This window comes from Staurois parvus, unplaced genomic scaffold (assembly GCF_062004578.1).
Source record: "Staurois parvus isolate SC_StPar_1 unplaced genomic scaffold, SC_StPar_1.0 ptg000059l, whole genome shotgun sequence".
Classification (NCBI taxonomy): Eukaryota; Metazoa; Chordata; class Amphibia; order Anura; family Ranidae; genus Staurois; species Staurois parvus.
The window spans coordinates 5,889,218-5,908,409 of NW_028317855.1; positions in this window are offsets into that span (position 1 = coordinate 5,889,218).

Consider the following 19,192-nt stretch of genomic DNA (forward strand, 5'->3'; position numbering starts at 1 on the left):
ATAGATCTGTACTGCAAACAGCCACCATCGGCGTGTGTGCGTTTCTTAAACATACTTTTTGAACTATACACCCCTGTACAAGCCTTGTTTTAAGATGAAAGATGTTGGGTTAAGGAATGTTGGTGGTTTTTAATGCTTTTTCTTAATTTTTCAATATGAGCACTTAGATTTATTGGGGCAATGTGAGTTTAGTAAGATTTTTGTGGTAGATTGACAGAAGTGCACTCTTTTCCCAGGCTGGATGGGCACTGTGATATATTTGATTTTAATGAGCAGTTGAGCCTTTTAGTAATCACAGTAACCCTCAGTATTAATCCATTCCTTTGGGTTGTGGTATGCGGCCAGGATTCTGACCCTAACCTGTACACATTTTCACTTGCCTGAAGCCGTTTTGATGCATGGACTGTTATTTACGTCATGATGCACGTGATGTTATGACGTATGACATATATTTACGTCATGATGCACATATGATGCAGCCATGCCCCTACCCCATATTATAAATAGATCTGTACTGCAAACAGCCACCATTTGCCATGTGCTTTTCTTAAACACACTTTTTGAACTGTACACCCCTGATGAACCCTTGTTTTAAGGCGAAAGATGTTAGGTTAAGGAATTTTTGTGGTTTTTAATTCTTTTTCTTTGGGTTGTGGTATGCAGCCAGGATACTGACCCTAACCTATACAAATTTTCCACTCAGACAGAAAGATTGAGCAATGGTAGCTAAATACATACTTGCTATCTGGTTGTTATCTCCCTATAATGAAGGTAGTTATATATCTGTTCCATCATTTTTTTGCACTAATTCTGCATTGCCCTATAAGGTTATACACCTGGCATCTTTATGACTTTTTCATTTTCTACATTATGAGGTGAAGAAAAGGAGAAAAGAGGAACTAACTTTATTTGTTCAATATATCTGTATTTTGCAGCATAGTTCATGCCTTATTCACTAATAAGTATATGTTCTGATGATGTATTTGTTTATGATTGGATAATGTCTGTTTCCCCTCTATTGGGACATATATAACCATACCCTTCATTTAATCCGATTCAGCCTGGGTTCACACTGATGCCGTGCGGAATTCACAGTGGTTTCTGTGTGATTTCTACACCGCATCACAATCGCACCCCGTTCATGCGAACCACTGTGAGTGTGTATGTTAACTTAACAACACCCCAAATTCGGTCCGCAAAACGTGGTGCGATGTGTAGAATCTGATCGCATAGGTGTGAATACCCATGCAATCCTATTCTAGTGTGGACAAAAAAAGGGTCCTGCACCTTTTTGTTGTGGATGCGGTGCGATTTGAGCCATACAAAATGTATGGCTCAAATCGCAGCGCACAGAATTAGCATGTGATTTACACAGGAATGCGGTGCGGTTCCTGTGCGAATCACATGCGATATACCGCACCGCACAAGTGTGAACCCGGGCTCAGAGTTGAAATCGATAAAGATTTGTTGCGTTTTCAATGCTCCAATCGCTTGTCTGAGCAGACCCTGATATAGATGAACAAAGTAGATAGACAAACAGACGGTCATCCATCTTTCATGCAGAAAGCATATCAGAAGGTGAAGCAACAGTTTTTTTACAGAAGGCAAAGGCATACCTGACCACAAAGATTCTGCATATGTGTGTAGGGATTAGTTGCCCTCTACTTTAGGCTGCTAATGTCAAGGTGTTGTGTAAAATGATATAACCACCAGATTTACTGCCACAGGGTGGCCCTCCTACTTTGTCAAATATAAAAATATGCTTTATGGTACTTTATATTTTTACTGACATGACTAGTACCCTAATACTGTGTACCATGCATTCCTGTTATATTCCTGTTATGAAATCGTTTCCAAATATAAAACCCTTTGTTTTACATTGTATCTTATTTGCAATAACTTGTGACAGAGAAAGATTACACAACAGTTAGCTAGTTTATATAGCAACATTTGTTTTTTTTAACCGCTTGCCTTCCAGAGGATTTACCGCCCTTCCTGAGCAGGCAATTTTTGCGATATGGCGCTGCATTACTTCAACTGATAATTGTGCGGTCATGCAAAGTTGTACATAAATGAAATGTATGTCCTTTTTTCCCACAAATAGAGCTTTCTTTCTGTGGTATTTGATCACCTGTTCCTTTTTTTTTTTTTGCGCTATAAACAAAAAAAAACTATTTTGAAAAAAAAAACATTATTTTTGACTTTTTGCTATTAAACATATCCAATAAAAAAATGTATTCAAATTTTGTCATAAATTTAGGTAAAAATGTATTCTGCTGCATGTCTTTACTAGAAAAAAATCCCAATACATGTAAATTAATTGGTTTACGTGAAAGTTATAGCATCTACAAATGGCGGTATATATAGTGGAATTTTTTTTTTTACTAGTAATGGTGACGATCAGCGACTTATAGCAGGACTGTGGCGGGCATTCTGACACTGGGTGGGAACTGGCTAACACTAATACAGTGATCAGTGCTAATAAAAAGCACTGACACTGTACTAATGACACTGGGCAGGAAGGGGTTAACATCGGGGGTGATCAAAGGGTTAACTGTGTGCTGCATGTGTTTTACTGTGTAGACAAGCTGCTTTGTATTGCTCTACAAAGCAGCCTTTTCATGCTATTGTTTACATACAGACCTCTTTCCTCTCAGCTCAGCAGGCAATCACTGAGTCCCGCCCAAGAATTGGTGGCCTGGATTCGGTGATTGATATGCAGAGGAACCAATAGCGGTGCAGGTAGGGAGCGTGTGCCCCCTACCCAAAAAAACAAAATCACGTATATATACATGATTTTGTGCATCCCTACCGCCCTTTTGCTATAGGGCAGTCGGGAAGCGGATAAAGAATGTTTTTACTTCATGGCCTCCAGTGTAAAAAGCACATCTTGCAGACATCCTTTGAAAATGTTATATTGCAGATATTTTCCAGGGAACATCTTCTGAAGGCTCACTGCCTTTAAATTGCACTCCAGTGAGGAAATTCTGGGGATAATCCTGTATAGAGCAACAAGATCAATTCTTATAAAGTCCAGCAGAGGGCTGAAAAAGTATTGTTGGCTGGTTGGTGTACTAGTTTAGCAAAGTCTGTGTGATTTGTTTTAAACATCCAGTAGGTAGCCCTTTCTGTATTTGCACTTTAGTAAAGAAAACAATATTTGGTACTTTCCATTTTCCAGGACCACAGCCTCAGCCATCTGTGAGGGAAAATGCTGTACGATAAATAATGAATGTGTGTCTTTTGATAAATTGACTTTAATGATTTATCCTTTAGTTTTGGGTGGTATGTATCTCACTATTTTAAAAATGTGCATTATTTACTTCACATTCAATATTTTACTTTGATGAATTGACTCTTTCATTATTTCATGCAATATTTCTGAAAAATGAGTGACATGACCTTCATATCGCATGCAGTAACCTTTAGTGAATTGATCTCATACTCATGTATTTTTCTTTTATATCTGAACTTATTAATGCTTGTCTGAAGGAAACTGTTTATAATACACAATGTTTTTGCAAGCTAAAGGCCATTAAGTTTTAGTTTAAGTGCAAAAAATGGAAAAATAAATAATTATAATACATAGATACTGTAGATAGATAACCCTAAAAATAATAATTATTCCTTTCCCAGATGAATCCCAAAGGTCCCAAAAATGATGTTGAATGGTCTGGATGGCATCAAATGCTCATGTAAGGGACCACCATTTCATTCAAATTTTTAGTAATTGAAAACTTGTGAAAAAGTCACCATTTTGTTAATGTGTGCTCTTGTCAACCTGACTTATAGTGGTTGCAAACACTCTGCAGAGCTCAATGAGAGAGCTGAAAGCTGATTCGAGAGAAGGGACACCTCCCCTTCCTTCAAACTGCACACAGGATCAAAGCTGAGGCTCTCAATCGCAGGCTGTGTGCTAGGGCTCCCTCTCCTGTCACCTTTTTACTTCTTGGTGTCAGAAGTGACTCCGACAGATAGCAGAGGAAAGCATCAGAAGACAGAAATTACACATAATCCTCTGGATTGAGACAAGTACACGCTATAGAGGGATATGCTTTGTTCATATTTCGTGTCTGAAGTTTACAACCACTTTAGTCTTATAGTAATATTATGCTAACAATTTATGTAAACCTTTTTTGCTGGCGGGATGGGTTGAGTGACAGTGATTGTGGGGGATGGGATCTGTGGCAGTACTTGGGGTAGATGGGATTAGTGTCAGTGTTTGAATGGGGGTGGGCGGTGACATTTCTACACTGACTACTAATGTTAGGAGGGATTTACACTGATTACCAGTGTAATGGAAATTTACACTGACCACCAATGTAATAAAGAATTTACATAGACAACCAATGTAATGGGGAATTTTATACCAACAACCAATACATTTCTATACTGGCCACCAATGTAAGGGGGAATTTACACTGACCACAAATGCAAGTTGGGATTTTTACCGACTACCAATATAAAGAGGAGTTTCTACACTGGCCACCAATGTAAAGGGGATTTACACTGATCACTAATGTTATAGGAGTATTCAGTGACCACCAATGTAAGGGGGACATTCACACTGACCACTAGTTGTAAGGAGGGCATTCACACTGACCACTAGTTGTAAGGAGGACATTCACACTGACCACTAGTTATAAGGGGGACATTCACACTGACCACTAGTTGTAAGGGGGACATTCACACTGACCACTAGTTGTAAAGGGGACATTCACACTGACCACCAATGTAAGGGGGACATTTACACTGACCACTAGTTATAAGGGGGACATTCACACTGACCACTAGTTGTAAGGGGGACATTCACACTGACCACTAGTTGTAAGGGGGACATTCACACTGACCGCTGGTTGTAAATGGGACATTCACACTGACCACCAATGTAAGGGGGACATTCACACTGATCACTAGTTGTAAGGGGGACATTCAAACTGACCACTAGTTGTAAAGGGGACATTCACACTGACCACCAATGTAAGGGGGACATTCACATTGACCACTAGTTGTAAGGGGGACATTCACACTGACCACTAGTTGTAAGGGGGACATTCACACTGACCACCAATGTAAGGGGGACATTCACACTGACCACTAGTTGTAAGGAGGACATTCACACTGACCACTAGTTGTAAAGGGGACATTCACACTGACCACCAATGTAAGGGGGACATTCACACTGATCACTAGTTGTAAGGGGGACATTCAAACTGACCACTAGTTGTAAAGGGGACATTCACACTGACCACCAATGTAAGGGGGACATTCACATTGACCACTAGTTATAAGGGGGACATTCACACTGACCACTAGTTGTAAGGGGGACATTCACACTGACCACCAATGTAAGGGGGACCTTTACACTGACCACTAGTGTGAATGAAAGGATTCTACAGTATGTCCAGGGGCGGACTGACCATTTGGAAACTCGGGCACTGCCCGAGGGCCCAGGGTTAGTAGGGGGCCCCATGAGATGCCCCTGGTACCTTTTTCATAGGCTTTTTTGAGTTTGGGCAAGGACACAGGGGCCCCATGATCCCCTATTGCCCAGGGGCCCCATGAGTTGTCAATCTGCCCCTGAGTATGTCCCAATGTAATGGGAAGATACACTGACTACCAATGCAATTGAGACATTTAGCCTATGTTCACATTTGTGCATGTCGGGAACACCTGCAGAATTGCTTTTCTGACACACAGAAACTTGCTGCCCTTTAGCAGATACACAGCAGAACCATTCATTGTTAATGACACCCTCACGCATCTACTGATGTGTGCATTTTCACATGCACCAAAATTCAGTGCTGTGGCACTGTGTGACTTGGTGTGAATTTTTTTAAAAAAGGCAGGGACATTTTTTCTGCATTTCTAGTGCATAGAGCAGCTCATTGAAATGAATGGGCTGCCCTACATATGACATACATCTTTGTCCACCCATCCATCCCCTCCTTGTCTTTGCTGACATTTTGCTCCCCAAACTGTAATTCCTTTTCTGCCTATCTCTGCACAGCCCCCCTCACTTTGCTTTCCTTTGCAGAACAGGCTGATAGGCTCAGTGACCACATTTGCTTGCAGAACTTTCAAGCATGCCCGTTTACCTCCCCAGTGGGCAGTATTCAGCAGAGGTGATGGTGGCTGGAATCTCAGGGGGGCATAATATACAGTTGTATTCAAAATAATAGCAGTCAGACATCACTAACCTGATCAATCACTGTTTTTGGTAGAAATTATATTTCTACATGGCAAATAATTTATTAGCAGGTGTAGTAGAGTAATAGAAATCCAACAGACCCAACAGTCATGACATGCATGCTGCTGATTCTGTGTAATTGAATCACTAATTGAAAAGGGCATGTTCAAAATAATAGCAGTGTGGAGTTCTATTAGTGAGGTCATTCATTCTTTGAAAAAGAGGTGGCAATTATTGCCCTTATTTAAGGAAGGAAGGCAGCAAATGTTGTACATGCTGGTTACAGTGCATTTCTCTCCGAAATTCTGAGGAAAACTGGTCGTTCCAGAAATTGTTCAGAAGAACAGCATACCTTGATTAAAATGTTGATTGGAGAGGGGAAAACATATAAAGAAGTACAGAAAATGATAGGCTGCTCAGCTAAAATGATCGCAAATGCTTTAAAACTACCATTCGAATGGATAGAAGAACAGCCAAAATGGCAAGGACTCAGCCAACAATCAGCTCCAGGAAAATCAAAGAAGGTCTAAAGTTACCTGTGAGTACTGTTACAATTAGAAGATGCCTATGTGAAGCCAAGCTATCTGCAAGAAGCCCCCGCAAAGTCCCACTGTTGAAAAAAAGACATGTGCTGAAGAGGTTACAATTTGCCAAAGAGCACATTGACTGGCCTAAAGAGAAATGGCGCAACATTTTGTAGACTGATGAAAGTAAGATTGTTCTTTTTGGTTCTAGTGGCCGGAGACAGTTTGTCAGACGACCCCCAAACACTGAATTCAAGCCATAGTACACTGTGAAGACAGTGAAGCATGGTGGCGCAAGCATCATGATATGGGGATGTTTCTCATACTACGGTGTTGGGCCTATTTATGGCATATCAGGGATCATGGATCAGTTTGAATACATCAGAATACTTGAAGAGGTCATGATGCCTTATGCTGAAGAGGAAATGCCCTTGAAATGGATGTTCCAACAAGACAACGACCCCAAACAGACCAATAAATGTGCAACATCTTGGTTCCAGACCAACAAGATTGATGTTATGGAGTGGCCAGCCCAATCCCCGGATCTTAATCCAATAGAAAACTTGTGGGGTGACATCAAAAATGCAGTTTCTGAGGCAAAACCAAGAAATAGAGAAGAACTGTGGAATGTAGTCCAATCATCCTGGGCTGGAATACCTGTTCACAGGTGCCAGAAGTTGGTTGACTCCATGCAACACAGATGTACAGCAGTTCTCAGAAACAGTGCTTATACAACTAAATATTAATTAAGTGATTCAAAGGAAAGCAAAATCTTCAAACATTTTTCAGTTTATATAGTGAATGTTTGAGTTTGTAAAGAAGAATACAAACACTGCTATTTTTTTGAACAGTCTAATATTCACTTTTCTTCTTATTTTTAGAGGAACAACACAAATTTGATATTTTTCTTCATGTTTTGATTTGGAATAGAATGTGTAGTGTTCCCAATGCATTTGTGTGTATGGAAATAAAAGCTATTAGAAGGATTTTGAGGTTTAATCACTTTTTTCAACACACTGCTATTATTTTGAACACAACTGTACATATGAATGCTGCATTGCAGACACTATTTGCATATGTATGCAGGTTATTTACATGTGAATGCTGACACAGTCTGCATGTCTGGACATGGCAATAGGACTGAGCCAGTCAGCATAAGTGACAGCACTTCACACTAAGATATCAGGACACAGTGCAGGATGAAGACTTTAAGGAACAAGGAAATTTAAACCAGGACAGCTGGTAGGTATGGGCCAGCTGCTTTGGGCCCAGGACAGCTGTCCCTCCAAAACCACTTGCCCTCCTGGGGATTTACCCCCCTTCCTGACCAGGCCATTTTTTTGCGATATGGCGCTGTGGTACTTTAACTGATAATTGCGCAGTCATGCAATGCTGCACCCAAATGAAATTTACATCCTTTTTTCCCACAAATAGAGCTTTCTTGCGGTCATATTTGATTACCTGTGCATTTTTGTATTTTTTGCGCTATAAACAAAAAAAGACCAAAATTTTGAAAAAAAACCCCAATATTTTTGACTTTTTGCTATTAAACATGTCCAGTAAAAAATTTTAAAGATCAATCTTCATCATAAATTTAGGCCAAAATGTATTCTGCGACATGTCTTTGCTAAAAAAAATACCAATATGTGTAAATTAATTGGATTTCGTGAAACTTATAGGATTTACAAATGGCGGTATAGATACTGTTTTTTTTTTTACTAGTAATGGCGGCGATCAGCGACTTGTAGCGAGACTGTGGCGGGCATTCTGACACTGGGGGGAACTGACTTGGTGCCACTGACATCCCCAGTGACACCAATACAGTGATCAGTGCTAATAAAAAGCACTGACACTATACTAATGGCACTGAGCAGGACAGGGTTAACATGTGGAGCGATCAAAGGGTTAACTGTGTGCTGTATCACTATGGAGGCTGTGTGTATGCTTTACTATAAGCACACTGCTTTGTATGGCTCTGTTATGCAGAGCCATACAAAGCAACGTGCAGGAGCTGACGGGAGAGATCTGTGTTGTTTATACACAGGTCTTTCCCCCGTCGGAGATACTCGGCGATCACCGTGTGCAGGCGAGTAATCACCGGCTGGGACCGGGTGATTGACAGCCAAGGCCGCGCGCCCCGTACCTGGAACTGCAAAATCACGTATATATACTGTATGTGATTTTGCACACCCGTGCCGCCCTGTAACAGTATTTCTGCTATAGGGTGGCACGGAAGTGGTTCAAGAAGGCCCTCCATTAACTCTAGCATTACAGTCAGGGAATGTTACCTTCACCTCCAGAGCTCATCTTCCTTCTCTGAACAGCTGTCATGACCTTGTCACCTTTTGTATTTTTAGCACTTCAGACACAAAATACCCTATCTAAGGTCACCAAGATGCCTGGATATGATCTACATTCACAAAGTGACTCTGTGATGTTGTAGAATGGCCTCCAGCTAGGCTCAGAGTGTTCTCTGTGTGCAAAAAGCATCACTGCCAGTACTCAGGGTACTAAAATAAAAATTAAATAAAGGATCCTTTGTGCTGAGGTTTATGCATGTACATAAGATGTTTAGTTTTTTTTCTGCCAAAACAACAAAAAAACAAATCTTGTGGCACACTGGGGTCCAAGGGTTGCCTTCCCTTTGTCTAAATTTCTGCTCAAACTAGCCACCTTTCGCAGATAAAACAACTGAGTTCACTTGTGTCATTTTTTTCTACTATGGAAATTAACTATGGATCAGAAAGTTCTTCCCAACAGAAGCTCCCACAAATGTGTTACACTGGCAGATTGCATTACTCCTATCCTTCTGTCTAGTTCATATCAAACAAGCGTAGTGGAGTTTCAAGTGTCTCTAACAACAAAACAGTAATATATTGCAGCTTCCTATTTTTTTCCCTGGTAATCCTGCAAGTAACACACTTCGTTTTTTTCATTTTTTTTCTCCACGTTATCTGTGAAAGGAGCCATAGTTTTGCACAGGCTGAACTTCAAACATTTTTGTTAATTTCCATTGATGGGAGTAGTAGTTTACACAATGAAGAAAAGGTTCTTTTTGCAGCCATTGCATCTAGGGATTAGTAATCCACAATGTATCACATTTTTGCTTTTAGGTTTAGATACACTTTTAATCTGAAAACTGTGCTGATCATATTGTGATTTGAAACTTGCTGCCTTCTTCTTTTTTTTTTCTAAGTTAGTTTTGACATGGCCACCAGGCATGTTTTAGGTCATTATCTTGCTGTAGGACAAATCTCTGACCAACTAGGTGTACACCATAGGGTATTGTGGTAGACCTTTAGGTTTCTGGTGCAAGTTTACTATGTGCAAGCCTCTATCTCTGGATCCAGCAGAAGAACCTCTGACCATCATGCTTCCTCCTCCATGTCTGTTTGTGTCAGACACTAAGGAACAATCCTTTTTCCTGATAGAAACTATATAAAAACCCTGCATGATGATCTAAAGATTTCTCCAAGATAAACTATTCTGCTAGTCTTCAGTTGTATGGTAGCAGAGATTTTTGGGCTCTTTTTCTTATTTCATTTCATAGTCTACTGACTCTGTTGTGGCTTTTGGTCTGCATGATGTTTTCCTGTCATTGTTTCCTCCACATTCTAAGTGCCTTTTGAGTGAGTCTGAAAAGTGACACTCTTCTAAGGCCTGTTCACACTAGGGTCGGACTGACCATTTTTGGAAACTCGGGCACTGCCTGAGGGCCCGGGGTCAGTAGAGGGCCCCATGAGATGCCCAGGGGCTCCATGAGTTGTCAGTTCGCCCCTGGTTCACACCATCATACTGTGGTGATGTGCGTTGGTGGGATGTAGTGCTATTAATTGTAATTGGCACCCCAGCGCCCCTTGCCAACAGATGTAAATTGTAGCACATCACAATACATTGTAACGTATAAATGTGCATTTTAGCAAGCTGCAATACAAAAAAAGCACCTGCACCTTTTTTGGTGTGTTAAGCAAAACCCTATTGTCGTGCGACATAATGCGGGCTAACACGAGTGCGCTAACACAATAAGAAATGTGAATGGGGACTTAAGTAAACACCCGTGTATTTAAGGGTTAATAATGATATGTCTGTTTTCTTTTCTTAATTCCTTTTTTATTTCTCTTTCAGTTCAGCAGCAGGATTTACTCATATTTCTGCTCATATTTTGTCTTCTTTAAATTTTACTTACAGGAACAGAAAGGGGCGAGGATTTGGAAATTGGAAAAATAAATACATTTTGCTTTCTCCCTTTTATCTTAATACCCATCAATTGCCCAATGATATATCTTTTAGTAACATCATGCCCTTATCATAAATTACTAAATTATAGGGAGGGGAAGAAAGGGGAATGAGGTTCTCTGAGAGCCTTATCTTATCTCTGTTCTTGTCCCTCAATTTGTATATCTTGCATAAGCAAAGCAATTAGATATTTATTTTAAATACGTGACCCACAAACACACACCATGTTTCACCACTAAATTGAAGGCAGGTGGTTATCCGAGGCTTTAAAGGAGACAAGCAACACAACTTTTTGATTCAGAGTAATTGGCAGTTACAAAAAATGTAGTATTCATCCTTAAAAATTCAGTTCTATTACAACAGTAATGTAGGGCTACATAAAGTAGGTTGCGCGGGATGTGCTTTCTTGGATGTGAGGCTTCTTGGAGGTGACCTTCCTGGAAGGATGCTGTCCTAGCAGAGTGGTGTGCAGAAATGCACTAGATCATTTAGCTGGAACACTAGGTTCTTTTAACTTTGCACATTCTGTGAGTTATGTTTGTACCCTCAAAGTTGGAATTATTGGACAGGACATTCATCTTGGTTCCATCACTACTACTCTAGATGTACTCACTGAAGTAGGGGTTGTCCTGCCAACTATGCCAAAATGTGGATGAGACTAATCATGAGGCGGAGCTTTAAAATAGCAGGCAACACAACAACTTCTTTAAGAATTTTTAAGCAGAATAATTAACAGTTAAAATAATGTAGTATTCTTCTTCCAAAGTTCAGTTCTGTACAACAAGGTATTATGTATTATGCAGGGTTTACATACAGAGGGTTCTTCAGATGTGTTTCCTGGGATATGCACATGTGAAGAATATTGGTGTATTGGAGGTGACCATACCAAAAAGATGCAGCAGAAAGGTGCACAGAAACATGACAGTTGGAAAACCGGGAAGCATACTTTCCCTGTAAACCAGGCTGTCTCCAAGGGTGTCCAGAAGGGTTCCTCCCCATCAGAAACCTGTCCCTATTACTAAACCCATCTTTCTCTCACCTAAAGAACTTTGTCCCTACTTGAAACTTTACACACTGCAGATACAAGAAAATGATACAGCAAAGGATATATACAGTGTGTGTATGTATGTGTGTATATATATATATATATATATATATATATACCAAAAAACTCATGCACTACAAACACAATCGTAGTGCTTTAAATCAGACTTCTTTAACCAGGGAGCTTGGTTATACAAAACCACAGATTTTCATTGTGCACCATGACAACCTTCTAGCCGCCAGCATCCGAACAACCAATTACATCATCATTTGATAAGGAGGATGTCAGTTAACTTCACAGCATCCTTGTTTGCCCCTCCACTGCCCTTCTCCATCAGTGCTGGGGTCACATAGGCTCAGTGATGGAGAAAAACTGAGGGAAAAGAGAAACACTGGAATACTGGTCAGTATCAGTGTGTAAAAGTGTATTTGCTTTAGAAGAGTCAACCACCTCTAACATTAGGTATCCTACATGTATGGATGTTGCTGCCTTATATAAAACTATTAGAATAGTTTTTTTACATTTCAGAATGGGGTTCCTCAAGACTGTCCATAATTTTAAAGGGTGCCTTGACTGAAAAAAGGTTGAGAAAACACTGCTCTAAATTGTCCCATAAATACATAAACCCCTAAACCCCTACATCAGTTACCTGATACTTGCCATGCCTTCCTACATCAAAGACAAAACATACATAAATTAAGTGCATTGATAACCTTTTTCCTTTTAGTATTCTGACTTTACAATAGGAAGGTTGCCTGGTATTGGGGCATCCAGCAGCTTCATTGTGCAGATACAGAAGGGCTGAACCGGCATTCACTGTGCAGACAGGAAAGAGCTGAGCTGACACCAATGGGAAGAGAGGTGAGCCTCTCACAAATTTTGGATGTAATAGTTAATGTGTTTAAACTGTAGGACTTCATCTGCACCTTTTACATTTTGTGTATGCGTTTTTAAGAGTTCTGGTTTGGGTCTTTGTCACTAAATTGTAATAGTGTATATTTGCACTTATTTGCCAGCACGGTGGGAATTTTTTATGTACAGTACTGTGCAAAAGTTTTAGGCATGTGTGAAAAAAATGCTGTAAATTAAGAATGCTATCAGAAATAGAAGTATTCATAGTGTATTTTTAGCAATTTACAAAATGAGTAAAAAAAAAAAAAGTAAATGAACAAAAGAGAAATCCAAAATTAAATCAATATTTGGTGTGACTACCTTTTTGCCTTCAAAGCAGCATCAATTCTTCTAGGTACACTTGCACACAGTTTTTGAAAGAACACAGCAGGTAGGTTGTTCCAAACATCTTGGAGAACCAACCATAGACCTTCTGTAGTTGTAGGGTGCCTCCTATCCTTCTGTCTCTTCATGTAATCCCAGACAAATTTGATGATGTTGAGATCAGGGCTCTGTTGGAGCCAAACCATTACTTTCAGGACTCCTTGTTCTTGTTTACACTTTAGTTCTTAATGACATTGGTTGTATGGAGTCGTTATCCTGCTTTAGAATAAATTTGGGACCAGTCACACGCCTCCCTGATGGTATGGCTTGATGGATAAGTATCTGCCTGCATTTCTCATCATTGCGGGCACAGTTTTTGGAAACATGCAATGCAGCAACTCTGCTGTTGAGAGGAGTGTTGTAATGATTTGACAGTATTTGGAATCATGTTATTTTGCATGATCTGTTGGTAACAGATGAAAAAAGAGTAAACAGGAAAATAATTAAAGTGGAACTTCACTATCTCAATCAACACTGACTATTTTTAATCCTTACTAGAAAATAGAAAGGAAAGTATTGTGTGTTTACTTGTTTTAACTGCATCCCAACAGCCCTATAGCAGATATACTGCTACAGGGTGGGGCAGGTGCGCAAAATCACGTGATTTTGCATTTCCGGGTAGGGTGCGCTTTAGCTCTTTAATAGGCTATTCTTTTTACTTTTGATAAATGTATGCATTCTTTCTCAAAATATTCTCCAAATAGATACCAGACACGTCAAGCCTTAAAATTGTATGCGTTAATTTAAAACCTTTGCAGGTAATCAGTTTAGAGTTAAATGTAAATAATGGCTCTGGAATAATTGTTTCCACTCCAGCATGCAAGGCCATATGTAGGTGCCCCTCAATGTGTGAGTTTGTATGTATGCACTATGTAATAGCATTTTGCTGTGACAGGCTCTGCTGAGACATCAGGGGTCTATTAGACTTCTGATGTCTCTCCTGTCCTCCACTGACATTAATGGAGCACAGATCGCCACATGCAGCCAGGGAAGGGGACAGCTGAAACTGGAAGTGATGTAATACACACTGCTTCTGGGTTCTTACAAGCTAGGAGAGATCAATGAATGTTCACTGATCACCCCCTCCCCTCTACCTGGTGACACCCATTATGCTGGACCTGGAACCGCAGGTGGAGCAGCAGAGCCCAGGAAATGTGTCTGGAGGTTGTGAAGGGTCGCCTGTTTTGGGGGCATATGGAAGTGATCTAGTGGCTGCACAGCTGTTGGATCACTTTCATCTAAAAGCCAACAGTCGGTTTGTGAAGTGTACGCACATTCAGAATGTATGTAAAACCTCCTGCTGCTGCTGACCCAAGCCTTACATTGGTGTCAGCGCAAAAGGATTTATTTACAGTATTGACTGTCTCCACGCTGAATGGTAGTTTTAAACTTTTTTTGCACTGGTACAGTGAGGACAATAATTCTAGGACTATTCTTCAGGGTTTTCTCTAAAGTGATAACGTGTAAAGACTTTGGAAAATTTAGGCTGCTGAAGTTCGTTGTCATTTTACAGGCACCTGCAATTTTAAAGCTTGACATTTTGGGTATCTATTCAGCACAACCTCGTTTTTTTTCAACAAAAAAATGGGTAATATATTGTGTGTGTGCATTAAAACAACTGTATTTTTTACCAAAACTTTGCACTTGATAAACCTCTCCTGTCAGAACCTTGGGAGTATAGTGATAGCTGTACCCCTGGAGTTCCATAAAACTGTCAGATGTAAATAATAGAGATGTCCACTGGGTGGCAGAAGTTGCTAGATTTCAGCTTTAGAGGACCGATGCATTTTTAATGTCACCCTCAAATGATTGAAAGACCATTTGCCCATTGTACCTTTTTATTTTTTTTTAGAATTTTTTGCATTGGAATATGCCCCCCCCCCCCCATGGTGGTGATGAGCTTCTTGTGCTTTTTTTTGTTTATTAATTTCCACAACATCCCTACAAATTAAAACATTTAAGTTCGTGTCTACTGAATTTCAAACAAGATTTGCCCTTGGGAAGGTAATCACTAGTAAGGAGAAATGCTCAAGTGCCAGTTTGTCTTAAGAGATAATAATAGTGGTTGTTTTGGAAAATTCACCCCATACAGGCTTGGCCAGACAATATTGGGTGGGGGGTCTGATGCAGCTGGGGGGTCCGGCGAAACTGGTCAGGCGGGCTCTTTTGTCACACCTGGATCCATGATGTGTGTACCATGGACTGATAAGTATACTTTTCTCTCACACCTTGACAAGAGGGACTATACTCCGAATTCATGGAAGGAAGTGTGGCTATCTTCATTGCACCATCCATGAGATATGTGCTTGTTTCTTGCACCTGCATTACTGATGCTTGCTTGCATGAAAGTATACCAGCTCCAAGTAGCTTTATGCATGAGGGAGGTATCTGTCTATACATATATGAAAGTGGATCTACATCCATAGGCAGTCTTCACATCTTATTGTTCTCCTTTGGATGACATCAGCTGCTCCCTTCCTAACCAGAAAACTCTACAACCTACAACCATACTATGCTCAATGCGATTGATATAGTGAAATCACTAATTGTCCATTTTTATGTTCACCAGTCTATTTCTTGACCTTCATTACATTTTGCATCCTTTTGGCTTATCCAGCATATCTTCACACAATATGAGCAACAGACAGAGAGAAATATATCAATATAGCAGCTGCATTTTTTAGTGGCCACTCCTTTTTTTCTACTTTCCTAACTCTTTGTCTGTCCCCCTTTTTTGAGAGCTCTCAGTCCAATCAACAATTACATATTTACAAAATGTAATTAGCAATGAATTATATGGAAAGCATTTGATTAATTGGTTCCATGGTTACTACCTCTGACCCATAACTTTTCTTATATTGGGTTATTGTTATTGTGTTATTTTAATTAACCGCTTCCTGACCGCCCTATAGCAGATATACTGCTATAGGGCAGCACGGCTGCGCAAAATCACGTGTATATATACGTGATTTCGCATTTCCAGGTAGCGGGCGCGCACCCTATCCGCACTACCATTCACGGCCGTCAATCAAGGGGTCCCGGCCGGTGATTACTTTCTGGCACCCAGTGATTGCTGAGGATATCCGATGGGGAGGAGAACTGTATGTAAACAATACAGTTCTCTTCCTTGTCAGCTTGTTCACAATGCTTTGGATGGCTGTGCACAGCATAGCCATCCAAAGCAGTGTGATTACAGTGAAGCACAGACACACAGCCCAAAGTAAAACAGCACACAGTTAACCCTTTGATCGCCCCTCATGTTAACCCATTCCTGCCCAGTGCAATTTGTACAGTGTCAGTGATGTTTTTTAGCACTTATCACTGCATTGGTGTCACTGGGGATGTCAGTGACACCAAGTCAGTTCCCCCCAGTGTCAGAATCGCCGCAGTTCCGCTATATGTCGCTGATCGCTGCCATTCCAATATCTATACCGCCATTTGTAAACGCTAAAACTTTCATGCAAACCGTTTAATTTACATGTATTGGGATTTTTGTTTAGCAAAGAATACAATTTGGCCTAAATTTATGACAATTTGATTTTTAAATTTTTTTACTGGACATGTTTAATAGCAAAACGTCAAAAATATTATTTTTTTTCTCAAAATTGTCAGTCTTGTTGTTTATAGCGCAAAAAATAAAACGCACAGGTGATCAAATACCACCAAAAGAAAGCCCAATTAGTAGGAAAAAAGGACGTAAATTTCATTTGGGTGTAGCATTGCATGACGGCGTAATTGTCAGTTAAAGTAACGCAGCGCCGTAACGCAAAACATGGCCTGGTCAGGAAGGGGGTAAATCCTCTGGAGGGCAAGTAGGTCATAAAGGTTTGCTATTGCTGTCAGTGATCTCTGTCAATATTTAATCACAAATGAGATTCCTTTTTTCAGATACTTTGGGTTTGAGATGTAGAGCAAAAGCCATCTTTTATGGGTAAAGTATTTTTGAGCTTGGATTTTGTGGTGAGCTCTCCTCCGCATATATATATATATATATATATATATATATATATATATATATATATATATATATATATATATATTCCAAGATATAAGCCTGGTAGGATCATATTTTCTTTTATTTTTTTATACAATATTGGGGGGAGCGGGGGCTTGCAGACCTATCATCATCCCTGATCTGACCGTAAATGGTCAGATCGGGCAGACATTCTCTTTTGGTGATTGTGTTTATAGTATTTCCCTCAAGTGTTTCTGTTGGTCTAAAGAGGAGTGTTTGGATACGCTCATTGCCTGCAGGCACAATATCAGCTTGTCCCAGGCCTCCTGCTGCTGCAGTTCTAATCTTGAGTCCCTAAATATTCTAGCAAAGCTAGAGCTTGACTACATCTCTTATCCATCTATAACCCTGCTTGTATTATAGCAGATTGGTGGGAAAACACAGCAGGAGGCAGGAATTGTACAGGAAGGGTATTAGCAGCAGGAAGACAAGGTTATAGATGCTATTTTATAGGTAATGACCAGAAGACCCTGAAGTCCCATCAAAACTACCAGCTTCACTGGATTTAATTCAATGAATACATGCATGAGACTGGAAAGTAAATACAGGCGTACCTCGGTTTACGAACGCCTCGGGTAACATAATTTTCTGTTTAGGAATGAAAATCCATTGCAAATAATGCCTCAGTTTACGAATTTTCACAATACGAATAGATTAATTGGTTTTCAATGCATTTATGAATTTTTTTTCGTAATACAAATGGATTGGTTTTCAGTGCATTTACAAATTAATTTTTAATCATGACCCTGTACAGTATTTATGCCTTTAAAGTGCACTTTATAAAGAGTTTTGAACAGATAAGACTTTTCTTTTACTTTTTTCTGACCACCGGAACAGATTATTTGGTTTTCAATGCATTCCTATTCGGTTTCCGAATTTTTCGCAATACGAAAAGTCTCGCAGAATGCATTAAATTCGTACACCGAGGTATGTCTGTACTTTCTAAGGCTAGCCATACATAGGCAAATGCTTCTCTAAAAACAACATGCAATAAGGCATATGCACCACACACGCCGTTACAGTTTATCTCCCTTTTATTCATAAATTACATAGCAACATAGTTAGTCTGGCTGAAAAAAGACAAAAGTCCATCAAGTTCAACCATTAAAAAAAAAAAGTTATAGTCCTATACCCATAGTTGATCCAGAGGAAGGCAAAAAACCCCAGCAAAGCATGATCCAATTTGCTCCTGCTAAGAAAGAAATTCCTTCCTGATCCCCTGAGAGGCAATATTCCCTGGATCAACTTTACCTATAAATGTTAGTATCCAGTTATATTCTGTGTATCTAAGAAATAATCCAGGCCTTTTTTGAAGCAATCCACTGAGCTGGCCAGAACCAACTCTTGAGGAAGTCTATTCCACATTTTCACAGCTCTCACTGTGAAGAAACCTTTCCGTGTTTGGAGATTAAATTTCTTTTCCTCCAGACGTAAAGAGTGCCCCTTGTCCTCTGTGATGACCTCAGGGTGAATAGCTCTACACCGAGTTCACTATATGAACCACTGATGTATTTATTCATGTTGATCATATCCCCCTTTAATCTCCTCTTCTCAAGAGAGAATAAATTCAGTTCCTCTAATCCTCTAATCCTCATAGCTGAGCTCCTCCACATCAGTTTGGTTGCCCTTCTCTGTACTTTCTCCAGTTCCCCAATGTTCTTTTTGTGAATTGGTGCACAAAACTGAACTGCATATTCCAGATGAGGTCTTACTAATGATTTGTACAGAGGTAAAATTATATCTCTCTTTCTGGAGTCTAAAACTCTTAATACAAGAGAAGATTTTGCTCGCTATAAATGAGGTTATATACTTTGCTGAGAATTAGAACTGACCAGTAGGGAAGATGTTTTTAACCATTTTCTGACCAGCAGGAATGAAGACTTCACTGCTGCTATAGGTTCACAGCA